The following is a 22,004-nucleotide window of genomic DNA, read 5'->3' as shown; positions in this document are numbered from 1 at the left end:
AAGAAAAAGCTCTTAAATTAAAAATTACTCTGTGGAATGGTAAATTAAATTTGTCATATATGAAAGAAGATTTTAATTATCCTGGAATCGAAGAGTGCTTTTGATTGCTAAAAATACATTTATGTCAACCTTGCACGTGAAATGAACTCTCGAGAAAAACCATTAGCGAACATATATATATATATAGGAAATAGTTACACAAGTGTAGTTTGTTCCCTTTTATACTTTATATACGAATTCATTATTGAATTAATAAACATATTTTACTTCTACATATATAGACAATAAAAATTTCTACATGTCAGAATAATAATTTTCTTTTCGTTATATAAATTTTTTGTTACACATTTTGTGAGCGCAAAAGGGCTTTTTATAAAGAAAAGAGAGAGAGAGAGAGTTTCCTCTTCATTTCAGAGGATGTTAAACTAAACAGTATATGAAGTATTGGAAAAATAGCGGCGTCAGTTGTAAAAATAAATTCCGAATAGTTTTTTTTTAGAAAATTTACAATTTTGCAAATCCTCTCAATATTAAAGGAAAAGGAGGAGGGCCCCAAATTAACCCTTAGATTTTAGGGGGTTTTTTTCCAAAAGAGTGTCAAAAAAACATGCAAAAAACATTTTTCAAATGTTGAGCAATTGGCTTGAAAATCGTTGCTCGGAGGTTTTCGGGGTCGCTGATTACGAATCCGACGTTAGTCTTTCTAAATTCAAAATGGCGGATCCAAAATGGCGTACGACTTTTGAAAAAACTTAATATATTTGTCTGAAAATAATTACTCGGGGGTTTTTGGGGTCGCTGATTACGAATCAGAGGTCAGTTTTTCAAAATTCAAAATGGCGGATCCAATATGGCGGACAACTTTTGAAAAAACTTAATATATTCGTCTAAAGTAAGTATAGTTTTAAGTGATTTTAAATATTTGTCCGCCATGTTGCATCCGCTATTTTGAATTTTGAAAAACTGACTCCGGATTCATTTTCAGCGACCCCAAAAACCCCCGAGTAGAGAGTTTCAAGCAAATCCGAACAATTTTTTTTTAAAAATCGGCCATATTGGATCCGCCATTTTGAATTTTGAAAAACTAACATCGGATTCGTAATCAGCGACCATGAAAACCCCCGAGTAACTTGTTTCAGGCAAATCCAATGAATTTTTTGAAAATGTGTCAGCCATTTTGGATCCGCCATTTTGAATTTTGAAAAACTAACATCGGATTCGTAATCAGCGACCCCGAAAACTCCCGAGCAACGATTTTCAAGCCAATTGCTCAACATTTGAAAAATGTTTTTTGCATGTTTTTTTGACACTCTTTTGGAAAAAAAACACCCTAAAATCTAAGGGTTAATTTAACAAAAACACCCCCGTTTCACCTAAAATCAATGAAAAATTACTTTTTCTACTATAAGAAAAAGTTTTCAATCATTTAAATTAAAATTCCAAGGGGGCGAAATATAGGCCTTAGGGGGCCCTCCTTCTTTTTTAAAGAGAAAAAATCTACTGAAAATTTTTACTTTCGAATATAAGGAAAATAAATTCCCCTATACATTTAAAATATTATCTTCCTTTGAGAAAAATGGTGTTCCTCTCAAAATGAGAGGATTTATCTCGTAATTACAATTTAATTAGAATATTAATATTATATTAGTAATTAAGTTTTAATTAAATGAAATTTTTTTTTTAAAAAATGTGATTATTAATTTTTCCTCTCATTTTGAGAATAAAATTACGATTAACTTTTAAGTATGAGAATTCGTTTTTTTTCCTCTGTGAATAATTTAGTTATGAAATATCACTAAATATGGATAATAAATGAATATTTTCTTAAAACTGAGATTTATATATATGCGTGTAATATGAACAAATACGATAATAATTTATCTTACATGAAAATCTTGACAGTTTGACTATCAACACAAGACATACAAATAAGCGCGCAAAGGGATGGATATATATATATATATATATATATACTTGAAATGTCATCCAAATTATAATCCACATTTGTATGCGTAGTGACGCTCGGGTAATATTAATAATAGAACTCATTCGTCACAAAAGAGCTTACTCTCGCTCCTATTCAAAAGTTTAATTATATATATATATATATATATATATATAATCTCGTTTACCTATAAGATTTATAGAGTTTTCACAGTTGGACACAAATTGCATTTTTTACTATATACATATAGCACTATATATACAAAATTGAAAAATGTGAATAGTTACATGCGTATATATATATATATATACGCATGTAACTATTCACATTTTATATATATATATATATATATATAGTGTTCAGAATCTCAAATAAAATTTCATATTTTAATAGAAGGTGAAAGCTAAATGGATATTCGACAAAAAAAGCTTTTATATTTTCTATTGATTCTATACGACAGTCACTTTTTTTCAAAAAAAAAAAATATACAATTTTCTACCTTAAACCCCTCAATATTCTATTGTTTTAGATATTTTTTCTTCTAAATTGATTTTATTCTCAATTTATTTGTCTCGATATTATTTTCTTTCAATACCAATAAAAAAAAAATAATCTCAATATAAGCGAGGAATTATCATATTTTTATGACATCTTTTTTTTTTGTTAAATTCTAATTCTTTCGAAATTATTTACAATTTTTTTTTTATACTTAAGAATATTTTTTTGCATTGTTATTATCTTATTTTAATACCCTACAATTTTATCTAATTCCTCTCAAATTGAAAGGATTTTTTTTTAAATTTGATTTAACGTCAAATTTAAGATTTAAAAAAAGATAAATTTAAAAATTGTTAATTAAAATTGCAAATAAATATTATTATTATTATTATTTAAAAACAGAAACTTTTTAATTTTGAGGTTATGTTGGTGAAAAAATGGCTTACTTACAAAATTATAATTATTATTATGAAATCTTATAATAAGTTTTAGTTTTATTATTTTTATTATTATCAATATTATTATTATTATTATTATTTAAAAACAGAAACTTTTTAATTTTGAGGTTATGTTGGTGAAAAAATGGCTTACTTACAAAATTATAATTATTATTACTATTATTATTATTATTAAGAAATCTTATAATAAGTTTTAGTTTTATTATTTTTCTTATTATCAATATTATTATTATTATTATTATTATTATTGAAATTTTAGTTGAATACAATTGGCGGAGAAATATAATTTCGAATATAAATGAGAATGCAACTTTATATTGTATGGCGTACGTTTAAACTAACGAGGACTGGGTTAGAATTTACTCTCGTCTTAATTAACATCCTCGTCACCAAAAGAAGGGGGGGAGAGTTAGGGATGAGAGGGGCCAATCAGAAGGATCCTTTAACACGAAAACCGCGTGCGGTCCAAGTTAGCTTAATGACTCTTTCACGACGAGCAATTTCGTGCAGAATTGTAGTTATACTATTCACGCAGTTTCCTCGTTGTTGCAATAGTGAAGTATAGAGAGAGAGAGAGAGAGAGGGGGGGATGCCTGACACTACTTGAGAGAACAACACAAACTGTAAAGCTATGACTAACATGAACCAAAGCATATCACGAATTCTCCAAACGACAATGACCACCACCTAACTATACATATATATTTGAACATATTTCAAAGGTAATTCTCAGGAATCTAATCAAAACTACAACTAAAAAATATATATTTTTAATTCTAGCAAAAATAAGGAGAAAAAAAAATTGAAAATAAGTAAATTATAAGAAAAATAGTTTTTCTATTTACAACTCTAGATGGTAATTCAGAAACCAGTAAAGTAGTGATCTTTATTACCGACTGATGGTGATTTAGGAATCTACCCTATTGACTGATGGTAACTTAGGAATCTACCCTATCGACTGATGGTAACTTAGGAATCTACCCTATCGACTGATGGTAACTTAGGAATTTACCCTATCGACTGATGGTAATTTAGGAATCTACATTATTAGCTGATGGTAATTTAGGGATCTACATTATTGGCTGATGGTAACATAGGAATCTACATTTTTCTACTGATGGTGATTTGGGAATCTATATTATCGGCTGATGGTATCTTAAGAATTTACATTTTTTTACTGGTGGTAATTTAGGAATCTACATTATCGACTGATGGTAATTCAGTAATATCTATTAATGACTGATAGCATAATATAGGCTAAGATTAATTTAACAATCTTTAGGAACGACTGATGGTAATTTAGGAATATACATTATCGACTGATGGTAATTTAGGAATCTACATTATTAGCTGATGGTAATTTAGGGATCTACATTATTGGCTGATGGTAACATAGGAATCTACATTTTTCTACTGATGGTGATTTGGGAATCTATATTATCGGCTGATGGTAACTTAAGAATTTACATTTTTTTACTGGTAGTAATTTAGGAATCTACATTATCGACTGATGGTAATTCAGTAATATCTATTGATGACTGATAGTATAATATCGGCTAAGATTAATTTAACAATCCTTAGGAACGACTGATGGTAATTCAGGAATATACATTATCGACTGATGGTAATTCAGAAATATCGATTGCTAACTGATGGTAAATTATCAACTAATTGTAATTAGGGAATCTAAATTATAGACTGATATTATTTTAGAAATATACATTTTTTTCTGATGACAAGTTATCAAATAATGGTAATTAGGGAATCTATATTATCGACTGATGTCAATTCAGAAATCTATTATCGACTACACTGTAAAAAGAAAGTACCAAAAATAGTAACGATTTAAGGTATCAAAATGAAACCAAATGACAATTTAGTATCTAAAGTCGGTACTAAATTAATTCCTCTTGTTTTACAGGGTAATAATAAATATGGAATTTATATTATCGACAGCTGTCAATTTAGGAATATCGACTAACGTTATTTCAGAAATCTGTTCTTTAGTAAATGTTATCGACTAATGGTAATTAAGAAATCTTTATTATTAACTATTGTAAATTCAGGTAGCATATTAGAAAAAAAAATAAAATAAATAGCATATTAGAAAAAAACAGGAAAAAAAATAAATTATAGGGAAAATAAAGTTTTTCTATTTACAACCTTAGAAATTGTAGACGTTAATTTATTTTGGATTGTGATTTATTAAAGTTAAATTTCTCTGCTGCACACATACACACACACACAGAGTAAGTTTATGAAGTTTTCCCGCGCGCACTAGAAAAAGTATGGAAACGATCAAAGCATGGTGTAGATCTTTCAAGTTTTCCTCCGTCTCAACGCAAAAGCATACGTTCAAACCAAGAAAGTTGGATTACTATCTATATATATATATAAGTATCAAGCAACAACCCAAAGAAGTATGTTACTTTGGAAGCAAGCAGATGTGTCGAGCAATTGCTGTAAACATCTATGAAGCTGCAGCGTGCCTTGGAAACCGAACCAAGAACTTACACTATACGAAAAGTTGTCCTGCAAAACTTTTCAAGGAGCTTTTGCGCAGGTGTTGCCTGATTCTTCAAGATTCAACGTTGCACTCGTGGGAACTGAAAACTATGTTCAAGGAGAAAATTGTCAAGATGAGGGTGGCGCAGAACAGAGAGAGAGAGAGAGATTCATCTTAACTCACTGTGTATTTTTAGTTAATGGCAAAAGAATGGATGTCAAATTTCAGTGAAACAAAGTTTCGAATTAATTCCTTAGACTATTTGAGAAATGCGTTTTAAAAAATCCTCATCTACTTGCGACAAAAATATTCCAAAGAAATTTTCCAACTGAAAATAGTAATCACAATTTATATTTAAAAAAAAACCTGTACATTGCTTTTCTCTCACTTTAAAATTGTACAACAACCAGTAGAGAATATTTCTGAAATATCAAAAATCTATACAATCGACTGATGATAATTCAGGATTCTTTTTTATCGACTGATGGTAATTCAGAAATTTATTTTATCGACAGATGATAATTCAGAAATCTGTTTTACCGACTGTAGTCAATTCAGAAATTTATTTTATCGACTAATGTCAATTCAGTAATCTGTATTATCGACTGATGTCAATGTCGGAATCTATTTTCTACTAATGATAATTCAGGTATCTACAAAAATATTTACAATTTTGTTGATATTAATATTTTTCAATAAATATTGTAACTTTAAAAAAAAAAGCAGAGTCTCGGAAGTTTATAACAGTGCGCGCGCATCTGAGTAAGAGAGGGGAGACCAATCACGCTAGGCTTCCCCCCACTCCTCATGCGCGCGCATTGTGTTCTCAACTTCGGCTTTTGGAAATACAATAAAATTCGGTTTTATAATTTTAATTATAGAAATGTGATATTCGAACTAAATAGAAAAAGAAAAAAACGTCGAAATAAAATAAAAAATTTATAAACTAATGAAATAATATAAAAAAATATATATGACTGTAGTCAATTCAGAAATTTATTTTATCGACTAATGTCAATTCAGTAATCTGTATTATCGACTGATGTCAATGTCGGAATCTATTTTCTACTAATGATAATTCAGGTATCTACAAAAATATCGACTGATAATCATTCAGAAATCAAAATTATCGACTGATACCAATTTAAGATTATGTTCCTTCCACTGATAATAATTCAAAAAACTACTTTACCGACTGCTAACAATGCAGAAATCTGTATTATCGTGTGAAGGTAATTTAGCAATCTGTTGGATCCATTGTTATTATGACATCGACTAATGGTAGTTCTAGAAGCAATATTATCAAAAAATTGTAAATTCACAGATCTATTATCGACTGATGGTATTTCAGGAATTCTTATGTGTCAAAATATTATCGACTTATAGTAATTTAAAAATCTGTATTATTAACAACTGCTAATTCAGGGATTTACGTTGTTGAGTAATAAAATTTTACCAATTAATGGTAATTGAGGAAACTGTATTACCGACAGATGTCAATTCAGACATTCGTATTGTCGGCTAATGGTAATTTAGAAATCTACTTTATCGGCTGATGGTAATTCAGAAATCTATATTGCTGTCTGATAGCATAATATCGGCTAAGGATAATATAGCTATCATTATCATCGACTGTTGGTAATTTAGGATTCTTTTTTATCGACTGATGGTAATTCAGAAATTTATTTTATCAACTGCTGTCAATTTTGAAATTTATTTTATCGACAGATGATAATTCAGAAATCTGTTTTACCGACTGTGGTCAATTTAGAAATTTGTATTATCGACTAATGTTAAATCGGTAATCTATATTATCGGCAGATGTCAATTTAGAAATTTGTATTATTAACTAATATCAATTCGGTAGTCTTTATTATCGACTGATGTCAATGTAGGAATCTATTTTCTACTACTGATAATTCAGGTATCTACAAATATCGACTGATGACCATTCAGAAATCAAAATTATCGACTGATATCAATTTAAGATTATGTTTCTTCCACTGATAATAATTCAGAAAACTACTTTACTGACTGCTAACAATGCAGAATCTACTTTATCGGCTGATGGTAATTCAGAAATATATATTGCTGTCTGATAGCATAATATCGGCTAAGGATAATATAGCTATCTTTATCATCGACTGTTGGTAATTTAGGAATCTGAATTATCGACTGATGGTAATTCACAAAAATATCTCTTGTTGACTGATAGCATAATATCGACTAAGGATAATTTAGAAATCTTTATTACCGACTGATGGTAATTTAGGAATCTACATTAACGACTGATGGTAATTTAAGAACCTACACTATCGACTGATGGTAGTTTAGAAATCTACATTAACGACATAAACTCTGAAAAACAACGGATTTTTTAAGTAAAAAATAAAAAAAATTGTTATTTTCCTTTAAATTTTAGTTAATTTAGATCTTTTGTGAACTTTAAAAATCAGCAATGAATTTTATCATCAAAGAACGAATTGCAATTAAATTGTCAATTTTAATGAAAGTTTAAATGTAATCCTACAAAATGCAAAAAAAGCGATTACATAAATGGACATGGATTTTGGTTTCCTGGGGGGATTATTTCAGGGCAGGGACATTACGATTACAACTCCTCCACACACACACACATTAATGATAGTACCAGTGTCTTTGCCCAGGTCTAATCTCCAACCCTAGTATACTTTAATAAGCCTGAGCTGACCTTCCGTTGCCACAGGGAAGCTAATCTCTCTGGATCTTACCGGAAACCAGAAGGAAGCTCACAGTTAGATCAAGTGAGACTATTTACCTTCTACGAGCGTAAGGTCTCTCCATGGAGAGAGAGAGAGAGAGAGAGAGCTTTTAATACGATGTGACCAAGAGACACGGGAACCAATATGATTTCATTTCAGACATTATAGGCGAGAAAATCATCACTTAAACTCTCTTCATTACCCTATGATGATAAATTTTAGTATTTTCGAAAGAAAAAAATAAAAAAAAAACGGCGTATAATCCTTTTTAAAAACTTTTTTTTAATTTTATATATGACTACTTTTATTCTCTCTCCAAGTATAATTTTTCTAAATGCGAATTTAAAGCTCCTCAATTAACCTTATCTTTTATATATATATATATATAAAAGTTCATACACACACACACACATACAAATCTTATATAATAAAAAATCGGTAAAGAGAAAAATGGAAATTGGAGCAGAAAAAAAATATGATGGTTTCACATTACCTTCATTTCTCTCTTATTTCTTTAATGCTTCTTTCCTTTTTTTTAGTTGAGTTTCCGCAGAAAAGTTGCGCCAAGGAGAAAACTCAAATGTAACGCGGGTTGCATTCTCTTCCACTTGGACTACTAAAGAGAAAGTTACAAAAAAAAAAAGAGAAAATGAAATAAAGTCCCTCGATTCAATTTTTTTCCCTTTTTTTATTATGTTTCATCACATACGATTTCTTGGGCTTTCTGTAAATTATTTAAAAAAAAAAAAAAATTTTTGGCCATTGCTATTAAAAAAAAAAAAAATTTCTCAATATAAAAATTTTGTGTGTGGCAAAAATTACACAGGATTTAATAGAAATTTTTTTTTCCACAAAAAAATTCGTATATTGTAACTTTTATATATTTTTTTTCTCCCCCCTGTGAGAAGAGAGTTTTTATAATTTAATTTCGAAAATGTACTACATCATAAACAATGATAATAATTAATTGCTTTTGTTTTATTTTTCTATTAAAGGGGGATATCTTATACTATATTTCGAACGGTTAAGTGAGTTCCAATGGAGTATTTCACTTGTCTGACTAAAATCGATTATTTCTACTGAAACACTGGTTGCCATCATTTGTAACATTAATAACGTATTATACTTATGATGGTAACTACAATTTTTTTTTATTTAACCACATATTTTTAAATTATTTAATTAATAGTAAAAATAATACTATTACCAACATTAAAAATAATAATATTAATTTTTTTTTTTTAATATTTGCTTTTCCATTTCTTCAGGTGTTGAGATCATTGACGACTTTTAATACTAATAACAATAATAATAATACCTAATACCTAATAATAATAATAATAATACCTACTAATAGTACCTAATACCTAATAATAATAATACCTAATACATAATAATAATGCCTAATAATAATAATAATACCGAATACCTAATAATAATACCTAATAGTAATAATAATAATACCTAATACCTAATAATCATAATAATAATAATAATAATACCTACTAATAGTACCTAATACCTAATAATAATAATACCTAATACCTAATAATAATGCCTAATAATAATAATAATACCGAATACCTAATAATAATACCTAATAGTAATAATAATAATAATACCTAATAATAATACCTAATAATAATACCTAATAATAATACCTAATAATAATACCTAATAATAATAATAATACCTCCTAATAATACCTAATACCTAATAATAATACCTAATAATAATAATAATACCTCCTAATAATACCTAATACCTAATAATAATACCTAATAATAATAATAATACCAAATAACAATAATAATACCTAATAATAATACCTAATACCTAATAATAATAATAATAATAATAATACCTACTAATAGTACCTAATACCTAATAATAATAATAATACCTAATAATAATACCTAATAATAATACCTAATAATAATAATAATACCTCCTAATAATACCTAATACCTAATAATAATACCTAATAATAATAATAATACCTCCTAATAATACCTAATACCTAATAATAATACCTAATAATAATAATAATACCAAATAACAATAATAATACCTAATAATAATACCTAATACCTAATAATAATAATAATAATAATAATACCTACTAATAGTACCTAATACCTAATAATAATAATACCTAATACCTAATAATAATGCCTAATAATAATAATAATACCGAATACCTAATAATAATACCTAATACCTAATAATAATACCTAATAATAATAATAATAATACCTCCTAATAATACCTAATACCTAATAATAATACCTAATAATAATAATAATGCCTCCTAATAATACCTAATACCTATTAATAATACCTAATAATAATAATACCAAATAATAATAATAATACCTAATAATAATACCTAATACCTAATAATAATAATACCTACTAATAGTACCTAATACCTAATAATAATAATAATACCGAATACCTAATAATAATACCTAATACCTAATAATAATACCTAATAATAATAATAATAATAATAATACCTCCTAATAATACCTAATAATAATAATAATACCTACTAATAGTACCTAATAATAATACCTAATAATAATAATAATACCTAATATTAATAATGTCCCACGCAGATAAAATAAAAAAAAACGTCGATTTTTATCTTCAAAATATATAATATTTATTTCTACTATCTCTCTAATGTTGCATTCTAACTTTCGTCACTTCTAATTTTGCCGTTCACTCGAATCATTACGACGGGAGCGCCAAACGTTTACGAAGCTAATTGGGACCATGTTTGTCAAACAATTAGTCGCAATGAGAGCACTCGAGGTCAAGGCAATCGCATTATTTTCCAGAAATGCAGAAAGAGAAGACAAATTTAGTCGAGTAAACTTAGTATGTTCAAAAGAAAAAAAAAGAAAAAAAAATTAATTAATTACAATTTTTTTTATTTAAAATAAAAACAAATAAATAAATTTAATTAATTTTGTAAATTTATTTACAATTTTGTTGATATTAATATTTTTCAATAAATATTGTAACTTAAAAAAAAAAAAGCAGAGTCTCTGAAGTTGAGAACAGTATGCGCGCGCATCTGAGTAAGAGAGGGGAGACCAATCACGCTAGGCTTCCCCCCACTTCTCATCGTATGCGCGCGCATTGTGTTCTCAACTTCGGCTTTTGAAAACACAATAAAATTCGGTTTTATGATTTTAATTATAGAAATGTGATATTCGAACTATATAAAAAAAGAAAAAAAACGTCGAAATAAAATAAAAAATTTATAAACTAATGAAATAAAATAAAAAAATATATATAATACCTATAAAAAATTTTTTTTTTAAATATTTATAATATATAAATACCATAGATAAAAATGCTTAAAGGGGAAAATAAACTTCGTGTACTACTAATTAAAAATAAAGTTAGCACTTTTCACATAGCTAAACAAAAAAAAAAAAAACAATAAAAAAAAATGTGTTAATAATTTATAATACACAAGACTATCAACGCGCGCGGTAAGTCAGGAAGAAGAGGGGGGGGAGGAGGTGGGGGATAATAATAATATTCCAGTGACACGATATACCAAGTTGAGCGTATTAAAGTTTGTTATCGCGAAAATGTAAATTGCGTATATACACGGGGCGCGCGCGCACTCACGAGCTTATTACCAACTTCTCTCGGCTTTTCACTCTCATTAGCCCGAAGTGTGATAATTCCTTTGACGATTTTCCGCCAGCTATTTACAGTAATTCTCACTTTACACTCTTGGCCCTCGAGCGTTTCTTATTGTCCCTAAGGGATGCTGCTTACTGCTACTGCAGCATCCATATATATATATTTTTTTATGTACCAATAGTAAAACGCATCAGTTTTCTCTCTTTTTTTTTAATGAATCCCTAGAAAGAAATTTTACCAAAAAAAAAAAAATATCATTCAAGACATGGTTCAACCATTATAATAATTTCGTTTTGATTCTCTGGGGAATTTCTCATTATATTCCAATATGGTCAATTTTATTTTTATCTCTCATTACGATAATAATATGAATCTGGGTCCTTTTATTTGCACTTTAAAAAGAACCCAAAAACTGATTGCAAAGTTTGTAACTTCTCATTTTCTGGTATGTATATATATATAGAATACTTTCTCGATTATAGTCGAAAAACTTTTCTAGAGCAGGCAATTTTCAAGAATTCCAATTTTAAAGAGAGAGAGAGAGAGAGAGAACTTTTCTAAAATCAAATTTTTAGTTTAAAATAATTTAGTTCAGTTTATTTTTACTTCTAAAGTATAAAAATGGAATGAAAATAAAAAAAAAATTCATTAAACACTAAAATGTTAAATTATTAATTTAAATTTTTAAAAAATTATTAGAAAAATTGTTTTTAAAATTAATTTAAAAATTTATTTTATTAAAATAAATTTTTTTATTTATTTAAAAATTTATATTAGGGGAATAGTATCAGGGTTGGACACAGTTTTGGTTTTTTGTTTATAAATATTTTGTTTAGATAAATTCAGTCAATTGTGGTATATGGGTGGAAAGATCTACAAAAGAGGAACACTTTTGCTGTGTACCGTAAATTGATTGGTCCAAAATTAAAAAAGTTATAAACATTTAAAAAAAAAAAATCTAGTCAGGGTTGGACACTTTTTGAAAATCGAAACGCATTATTGGTAAAAACGTAAAATAATATTTGTAATGTTTTTTATTTCTTATTTTTTCATGTTTATCTTTACTTATTGTTTACAAATTGTAAAGCTTCATGCACGGAGAGAAGAGTTGTAGTATATTCTACTTTACGCGTTTAGTCAGCGAAAATTTAGTAACAACGACTAGATATAAAGTAGCATTTACGAAACATTGTATAGTTCCGTTCTGTTGATTTTACTAAACAGCGTAGTTGGAGAAACTGGCTGTTTAGTAAAAGTAACTACAGATTGCGCAGTACGTCAATATTTAAAGATGGCGGCGGAACAGTGTCAAAACTAGTTTAAAAGTGAAACGTTCTGGTTTTTAATTGTGAAAATGAACATTGCCGTATTATTAAACAATTGGGGATTTTCACAATACGCTCATGCGTTTGAAGGTAAGTTTCTGTGTACTCTAAGTGCTTCGCAGTATGTAAATCGTGTATAATGCACAAGGGCCAAACTCATCACATTCTAGGACTTTAAACTGCAAATGCATTAGTAAGTTTAATCTTTTACATTTGTTTGATGTTTTTATGTAAAATTTTAGAAAAAAAACTTTTTTAATTAATTTATATTTTCGAATTAAATACGTTTGACAACTTTGTAACAATGTTTAACGATAAGTGAATGCAATGTAAATAAGATTAATGTCGAACTGATTACCTAACCTCAAAATTGGCTTGCATTATTTTAATTAAATTAAATGCATTAAATTAAAAATGTATTATTTGTAATTTTTAAAATATTTGTTTCGTATTTTGTGTTATTTCAGAAAACAAAATTGATGCATTTGCTCTCAATTTGTTGACGTTCGAAACGTTGGGGCCTTTAGTTCCTCCTGTAGGTGACCGAATAAAATTACTAAATAAAATTGAGGAATTCAAGAATAATCAAGAAGTATGTGAAAAATCAAGAAATATCATTCAACAAATAGGTTATGTGTAATTAAATTAGTGTTTTGCTCAAAAACATTGTTTTCATTTATTAGGTAGTTGTTCATTTCCCAATTGGAAACCAATTTCCAGGAGAAGACGAAGCAAATTCTCAGGAATTTCAACAACCTGAGGGAAATGCAGGGGCTACTGAGTTTCTTGAAAATGAGGATGTAAGTAATAAATAGAATTTATAATAATTAATTGCATTTGATGAAGTTTTATTTTAATTATTTTGATTCTTTTCTAATTTTCAGAATATTGTCGAAGAATATTTGAAGTGTCAAAGGGGAGAACGAATAAGGGTTAATTATTTTGGCAAGCCTGGCCAAAATAAACCAGCGGCGGAACGATTTTTGGATGTCACTCATCAAAAATTATTAACGGAATTAATAATTGAAAATGAATTAAAATCGTCAAGCTCTAAGTAATTTTTTCTTTTTTTTTTGTTCAAGTTTCATTTTATTATTTATAATGTTCCAAAAAGATATGTTTCGATTTGAATGTGTTTAGGATTTCTACAAGTAGATTTTTGAAGCTGGCCGTAGATATAGAAAAAATTTTTCCTAATGAAAAGCAGGTAAAAATTATAAATTGACATAGATAATTCTACTAATATATACACCTGCTTGATTATATTATACAAACAAAATTAAAACCTCTCGTTTACATTTTTCAGAGTATATACTACATACCATATTCTTCAGTCAGAGTGAACCATAAAGTCGTGAAAAAAAACAGCGCACAGGGAAAATTATGGTGGAAATACCATAATCACTGTAAAGTTTTAAGAAAGGATGGTGTGCGTGCCAAGAGGAAAAGAAATGAATCACCAGCTGCATCAAGTAATTGCAATTTATATATAATTCTTATATCGTAATTATTTTGTGTCATTTATAAAAATATTTCTTCTTTACTTAGATGTGCCTGAATCTGCGGCAGCACTTCTTCTTTGGCTAGAGGGTCAGATAGAAATTACCGATAATCTCAAACAAAAGTGGAAAGATACTGCGATATGTAGACACCAAAAATTGATGAACGAGCAAATTGAATGCAACACTTTGATCAGAAGGTCCGGGATTTGTGTGCTAAATAGTTATTTTATGAAATACCCTTTTCTGAGACAGCCAGGAGGACATTATTTGGTAGGGTATAATTTGAAATATTTTTTTATAAAAAAATTTTGTTAAATTATCAGTATTTATTATTTATTTTTAGTTGGAGGATGATTTTGTAACTAAATATCCTGATTGTGAAAACAAACTCTTCGAAAAATGGCCGTCTTTCAAAGGGAAAGTGATTGAATTGTCGAAAAAATCAAATGGTGATTTTGCTTTTTTCCTTTTTTTTGACTTATTTATTTATTTAGGGAAATAAATAATATTAATATTAATTTTAACTTTAAATTTCTTACAGATCTCAGTGACGCAGCTATTCTTCTCGAATTTTGTAATTTAGTTACAGCCATTCAAAAATCCAAGCGGGTTTGTAAGACTTGGGTGGCAAATGCCGAGGAAATAAAAGAGGGGTTTCTTCTCCATGTCAAGGTGAATAAAGTTAATTTTTTAAATTATATTTTTAAATTAGAGTATTATTAAAGTATTGTATTTATCTCATATAGACTATAGATTCCTGCCAATTGCACATCGACAGATTAATCAACCGGGCCGTGCAAAATAAACTGCACCTTTCACCAGTGGCAATCATCGTAGGATCCGACATTGAAAACATAACTGATAGCTACATATATGTGGATGGAATTCAGTTTCGAGTATCTTCTCCTCTACACGCTGTAGACAAAACATTTAAGTGCATTCATGCTCTCCATGCCACTTACCCACAACAGAGTATTTCTGTTTGGCTATTATTTCAAAGAGTAATCTACGATTTGATTACTGTCTGGGATTCTTCATGCAGCACTGTCGAACGACTATTACAACAATTTGATTTGAATTTGAATTGAAGCCTACTTAAAGGAGTTCTTTAACTATTGAAGTTAAAATTCGTTGATTTTTAGAAAATGACTTGTACAGTTTGCAAAGTTTAACGTATTCACTTAAATATTAAAGTTAATAGTTTATTAATGCGAAAAAAATATATTTTATATTAGTTAAGTCTAACAAATGTGCGTGTAAAGTATTTATTTGTACTCTAAATTTAATACATTTATTAAAATTTAAAAATGCCTCGTTGTACTATTTGTGAAATAGACAAACATTCTGTCGATTCTTTGAAGTTGCATTTAAAACTTTTTCACAAAGATTATAATGATTTGTTTACATGTAAAGAGGATGATTGCTATCGAATTTTTAAAGGCTGGAAAGAATTCCGTAAGCACCTCATAACTGTACATAAATCGGTAATTTTTGCACAGGATATCGCCGAAAGCAACGTAAATTTATCAATTGCAGGACCTTCAAATGCAGTCGATACACATTTTTCCGAAGCAGTGTCATTAAAAGATGGAAGTATTGAAAGAAAATCGAATGCTCCACTTACAAACGCAGCTATTTCAGAGATTGAGAACCTAGTGGAATCGCTGGCTGTGAATTACACTTCTAAACTTTACTCCAACCCTAGGCTCAGTCGTGATCATGTCCAGCATGCAGTTGAAGATGTTAGTGGATTAATTGAAAATATATTGACAACCATTAAGCCACATTTAAACACACAAGAAGATCAATTGAATAAAATTAAAGATGCTGTAATGAAACCTTTCCAAACTACGTTGTCGACAGAATATCGCAGGTTGCGAGTTATCGAAAATACGCAGAAGTACATCAAACCTCGCGATTATGTTGTTGGTGATCGTTTAGATAATATTCTACATGAAGGCAGAATTATCCAAGACAGAACAACTGTTACAGCGAAATTTATTCCCATGAGAGAAGTTTTGAAAGAATTTATATCTATGCCAGGTGTTCTCGAGAAAATTGACGAATATTTAAAATATCTTGAAGCGGAAAAAGAAAAAGGAATATATTCAAACTTCGTTCAGTGTGAGTTGTGGCAAGAAAAATTAAAAAAATTTGGTGACAAATTTGTTTTACCGTTATTCGTCTATTACGATGATTTCGAGATCAACAATCCTCTTGGCTCTCATGCTGGGGTCAACAAAATAGGCGCAGTTTATTTTTCGATACCGTGTCTTCCACCAGAATTTCGTGCAAGAGTTGAAAATATATTTACAACTGTGTTATTCAATTGCAATCATAGGAAGACAAATCCTGAAGGAAACGATGCAATTTTTGGTATAGTTACAGACGAATTAAATTTTCTTTCGCATAATGGAGTTCCAGCAAATTTAAACGGGAAAAAAATAACAGTTTACTTTGCATTAGGATTATTATTAGGGGACCATGAGGCTCTAAATAGTGCAAGTGGATTTATGGAAGGAGCTAATGCAACTCATTACTGTATGATCTGCAAAATGAGTAAAGCCGAAAACCGACAAAATCTTCACATTCGAGAGAAAATGTTAAGAACTCCTGAACAATATGAATCTGACGGTTTTGACAATAAAAAAAAAACGGGAGTAAAAGAAAACACAATTTGGAATCTAGTCTTTCTATTTCACATTGTTAACAACTTTTTCGCGGATATAGCTCATGACTTACTTGAAGGTGTTTGTAAGTACGACATGCAACATATTTTGTACACGTTAATTATTGTAAATAAATCTTTAAGTCTCGACGATTTGAACGAAAAACTGAAATCATTTAATTATGAAAAAAATGGTTTCAGTAACAGGCCGCCACTTATAAAACAAGACGAAGTAAAAAACAAACACTTGCATATGTCTGCCAGTGAAATGAGAACATTTATTTTAATATTTCCAATACTTGTAAGCGATATAATCAAAGATGGCATTGATGAGAATGAAGAAATCTGGCAATTTTTTTCATTATTGAGGCAAATATTGGACATTTGTTTTGCCAAATCATTTAAAACTGAGACACTGTCTCTTTTGGACTCTCTTGTTCATCAGCATCATGCTTTGTACATTAAACTTTTTAAAGACACTTTGAAACCTAAGTTTCATACGATGAAACATTTTTCTTTGATTTTAAAAATGTCTGGCCCTTTATCGAATCTCAGCCTTCTAAGATACGAATCAAAGCACAGGGAATTAAAAACGATGATATCTAGTACAACGTCAAGAAAGAATCCGGAACACACAATTGCTGTCAAAGAGCAATTAGGATTGTGTCATCGCTTTCTTGCTAATGAAGGGCTTAATCCTAAATTTGAATTTGGAGTTAGTTTCAGCGTAAATTCTATTTTGCTATTAGATCGCTTTGATGAAGTTTCTAATTCTATCCCTAACAACTTTTTTGGACCGTGTTTAGATGTTTCTTGGGTAAACGTGAATGGGACAAAGTATAAAATTGGCTCTTTTATAATTCTTGATGTAAACCCCAACGGTTTTCTTGTTTTCGGCAAAATTTTAAATATTGTAATTAATGAAACGCGAGATGTCCTTTTGCTTTGTGAGAAGGCAGTGGTACAATCTTTTAATGAAGGATTACATTCGTACGAAGTGTCTCTGTCCAATGAATTAACATGTTGTTTAATCAATGATATTGTGTCGCAACAAATTGTCATACATAGCGTTCTCTCTGATGGACGAAATGTAATTTCACTCAGATATGCACTTTAATTCAGTTATATGTATACATATAATTTTTGGAAAATTTTGAGTGAAGAGTTAAAATGCGTTTTTAAAATTATTGTTTAAAAATATTTATTATAAATTGTTTCTATTTTTAATAAACACATTTTTATAATACATTTTGTTATATTTATTTTAAAAATATTAAAACAATTGTCTTATTAAATAAAAAAATTAATACTTTTACAAGTTTTACAATTACTCTTCATTATAATTAGTTTATAAAATTCAAAATATAATTATAATTTAATTATTAATTGATTAATGTTAATGTATAGTTATGATCATAAAATGGAGTATATATTTCAATTTTATTTATATAAATTTTAAGGTTAAATTTTTTTAAAATTTTTAAACTATATTATAAAATTAACTATATGATAAAAATAAATAAATGGATATATTATTAAATATATAATAAAATTTATTTTCTCTTGTTATTGATAAACATTTAGTCTTCCAAAAAACAATGCAATTTTCAATATTTCATTTCCAAAAATATGATTTCTAATGTTTGTAATATAGCGATTAAAGAAAAACTCAACATAACCTCTTAAAAATATGTGAACAAACTATTGAAACAATTTTTTGTTTTACTATAAAAATTTTATATTTATTATCTACTATTATTGAAATTATTGCTATTAAATGCATAAATTGATATTTTAATTTTAAATTTATTCCTTAAAATCATATACATATACAGTATTAATTTTACTAGACAGGTTAGTCCGTTCAACTTTCTGTGTAGTTGAAGTTACTTTCTGCCACCTAGTCGTATTGACAAAACGCCCGTTTAGTAAATCCCACTACCAGTTTAGTCAGTCCAAAACTAACGATTCTGTTTAGTAGATTGGACTACCATGGTAGTAGAATCTACTACGCCCTTCTCTCCGTGTGGGTTTAAAAAAGGAATGAACTTAAATTACAAAAAATAACGCTTTATTGTTCCAAATAACTCGAATGAAATGATGAACAAAACTTTATACAATTTAAGTATTATTTTTCTAATATCTTTGGCACAATTTTACACTAAAATATCAATAAAATAAAATTTATTTGTATATTTATTTATAAATTGGATCAAATTCATAATTAATATGGGTGTCCAACCCTAACTGTATAAAGTATCCAACCCTAACTAGAAGCATCATTTTCGAATTGTGCTAACCATAACCAGACATGTGTCGCGATTCGATTTTTCATTTTTTTTTCTTCTTAAATTATTATGTACCCCACAATACATTCAATAAGCTTACCTTGCCGAATTCTTGCTTTTTTTTAAACATTTTTTAGGTTTATTCACAAGTCAAACAAAACTTTTTTTTTGTCTCTTCGATTGCACCGAAGTCACAGGAGACGCTACTTTTGATTCTCCAAAAATGTAATGCCACAAAAAGTTAGGTTATACTACTAGAAGATTCGTCACGTACGCACACAGGTGGCGCTAGTGTTCTTATTTAAAAAAAGCCAAGTGTCCAACCCTGATACTATTCCCCTATTAAAATAAATTTTTTTCATTTAATTAAAAATTTATATTAAAATAAATTTTTTTATTTATTTAAAAATTTATATTAAAATAAATTTTTTTATTTATTTAAAAATTTATATTATTAAAATAAATTTTTTTATTCATTTAAAAATGTACTTACATTAAAATAAATTTTTTTTATTTCTATTTTTGAGAATGAAAATAATAAATGTAATTGACAAAAGAAAATTGTTGTTTTAAGAAAGATAATAAAATAACTAAAAGAGAGACAGAGAGAGAGAGAGAAATAGGGAATGGGGGATAAAAAAAACATTTGAAGAAATTTCAGAAAAACCGTATAAAATACAAAAGGGGATAAAAAGTGCAAGCAACTGGAAAGAGAAAAATAATAGAAAACCGATAACATTCGAGAATGAAAAAAAAAAATGGAAACTATTAAAAACGAAGTTAAATGATTGAAAAAATAAAAAAAAATGAAAACAAATAAATAGTGGACTTAAGACACGGGGAAAAGAAGATTTTAAGATAGAAAAACAAATAAATAAATAAAAAAAAAAAATTTGTCTTACGATTGAATTCGATCAAATGAATCATAATAAAATGATAATCTTATCAGGAAAGTAACAAAAATTAATTTTTAAAAGATACACAAATAATATTTGTAATTATTTTCATAATTATTATTCTTTATTACTATTATTATTTATTTTTTTTTATTTATTTATTGAAATAAACGGGACAAGCCGTAATTATTATTATTATTATTATTATTATTATTATTATTATTATAAAGGGCGTGTCCCGTTAATAAATGAAATTGAAATTGAAATTATTATTTGGTAGTATTATTATTATTATTAGGTATTATTATTATTATTTTACTTTTGTAGGATGTAAAAAAAATTTGCTTATTATTATTATTATTATTATTATTATTATAAAAATTCAATTTTTGCAAATTAATAAAAAAAAAAAGAATATAATAATGATAATGAAATATATATTAATTCTTAAAAAAAATTATTAAAAAAAAGAAACGCGAAAACGTTGAATGTTGTTATTTCTATGAATGCATTTGCATTTCGTTTTAATGGGCTCCAGATATAACAAAAAATTGTTTTTTCATTTACCCGAATTATTATAAAATTATTTTGTTAAAATAAAAATTATTTAAATAGAAACAAATATTTTAAAAAAAGAAAAATTTATAAGTCAACTCTAAACAACTATTAGGTTATGAATGCCTTAGGTAATATCAGGTGTGCCAACCATTAAACACAAAAAATTTCGAACGACAGCAGCGCCACTGCAAGCAACTTGGCGGGAAATTTTGAAAAAGTAAACAAATTTGTCGTAATTAATTACTTACGAATCGTTTTATAGAAAAATACTAATTAAGTTTTGATAATAAAACAGTAATAAAATTTAAAAAAAAATATTAAAAAATTATTAAAAAAAAAAAAAATTTAATTTAAAAAAAATAAAAAAAAATTTTTAAAAAGTAAAAAAAATTTAAAAAAATTTTAAAAAGTAAAAAAAAATAAAAATAAATTTTAAAAAAGTTTATAAAATGAATTAAAAATAAAATATAAATGAAAAAAATTAAATAAAAATTAAAATAAAGAAATAAATGTAAAAAAAATAATATAAACAAAAACTAAAATAAAAAAAATTAATTATCTTTTCCTTTTTTTAATTTTGCATTTTATAGCAAAAAAAGAAACTTTATATGAAAACATAAAACAAATTTTCGAGGTTGGAACGTACATACATACATATATATATATATACATACGATATGTTGAAATCGGAATGTAAAACATTTTGTCGACACGACGTTAACGTTAATACAATTATACTCCATTTCATTAGACCCCCTTCTGGGATTTTAATTAGGTGAAACGAATAATGTAGAATTGCATATTTCCACCAGCTGAAAATTCATGTTTGAAAATGTAATGTACTTTTTTTTTCGTTTGTTGTTGCTACTGTATTCTTTGATGTCATTAAATAATAATATAGTTCCCTTCTTTTTCATTATATACACAAATCACTTTTTTTTTAAAAAAAG

The 22,004-nt window shown here is 27.4% G+C and overlaps 2 protein-coding genes across 2 annotated transcripts in view; one reads left to right on the top strand and one right to left on the bottom strand.

The window, feature by feature from the left end:
• The window catches only part of LOC127281383 (phosphorylated adapter RNA export protein), a 264,174-nt gene extending 249,970 nt beyond the window's left edge, over positions 1-14,204 (bottom strand). The window contains exon 1 of the mRNA XM_051305077.1: positions 14,194-14,204. The gene's annotated coding sequence lies outside the window, so the exon portion shown is untranslated. The remainder of the gene's footprint in view (positions 1-14,193) is intronic.
• Positions 1-22,004, top strand: part of LOC127281377 (acetylcholinesterase-like) — a 171,940-nt gene that overhangs the window by 117,121 nt on the left and 32,815 nt on the right. The window lies entirely within an intron of this gene.

The sequence above is a fragment of the Leptopilina boulardi genome, unplaced genomic scaffold, assembly GCF_019393585.1.
Source record: "Leptopilina boulardi isolate dan_hultmark-lab unplaced genomic scaffold, ZJU_Lbou_2.1 LbouV2_266, whole genome shotgun sequence".
Lineage (NCBI taxonomy): Eukaryota > Metazoa > Arthropoda > Insecta > Hymenoptera > Figitidae > Leptopilina > Leptopilina boulardi.
Note: the sequence above shows the minus strand (reverse complement) of the source record. Positions and strands in the feature narration are given on the sequence as shown.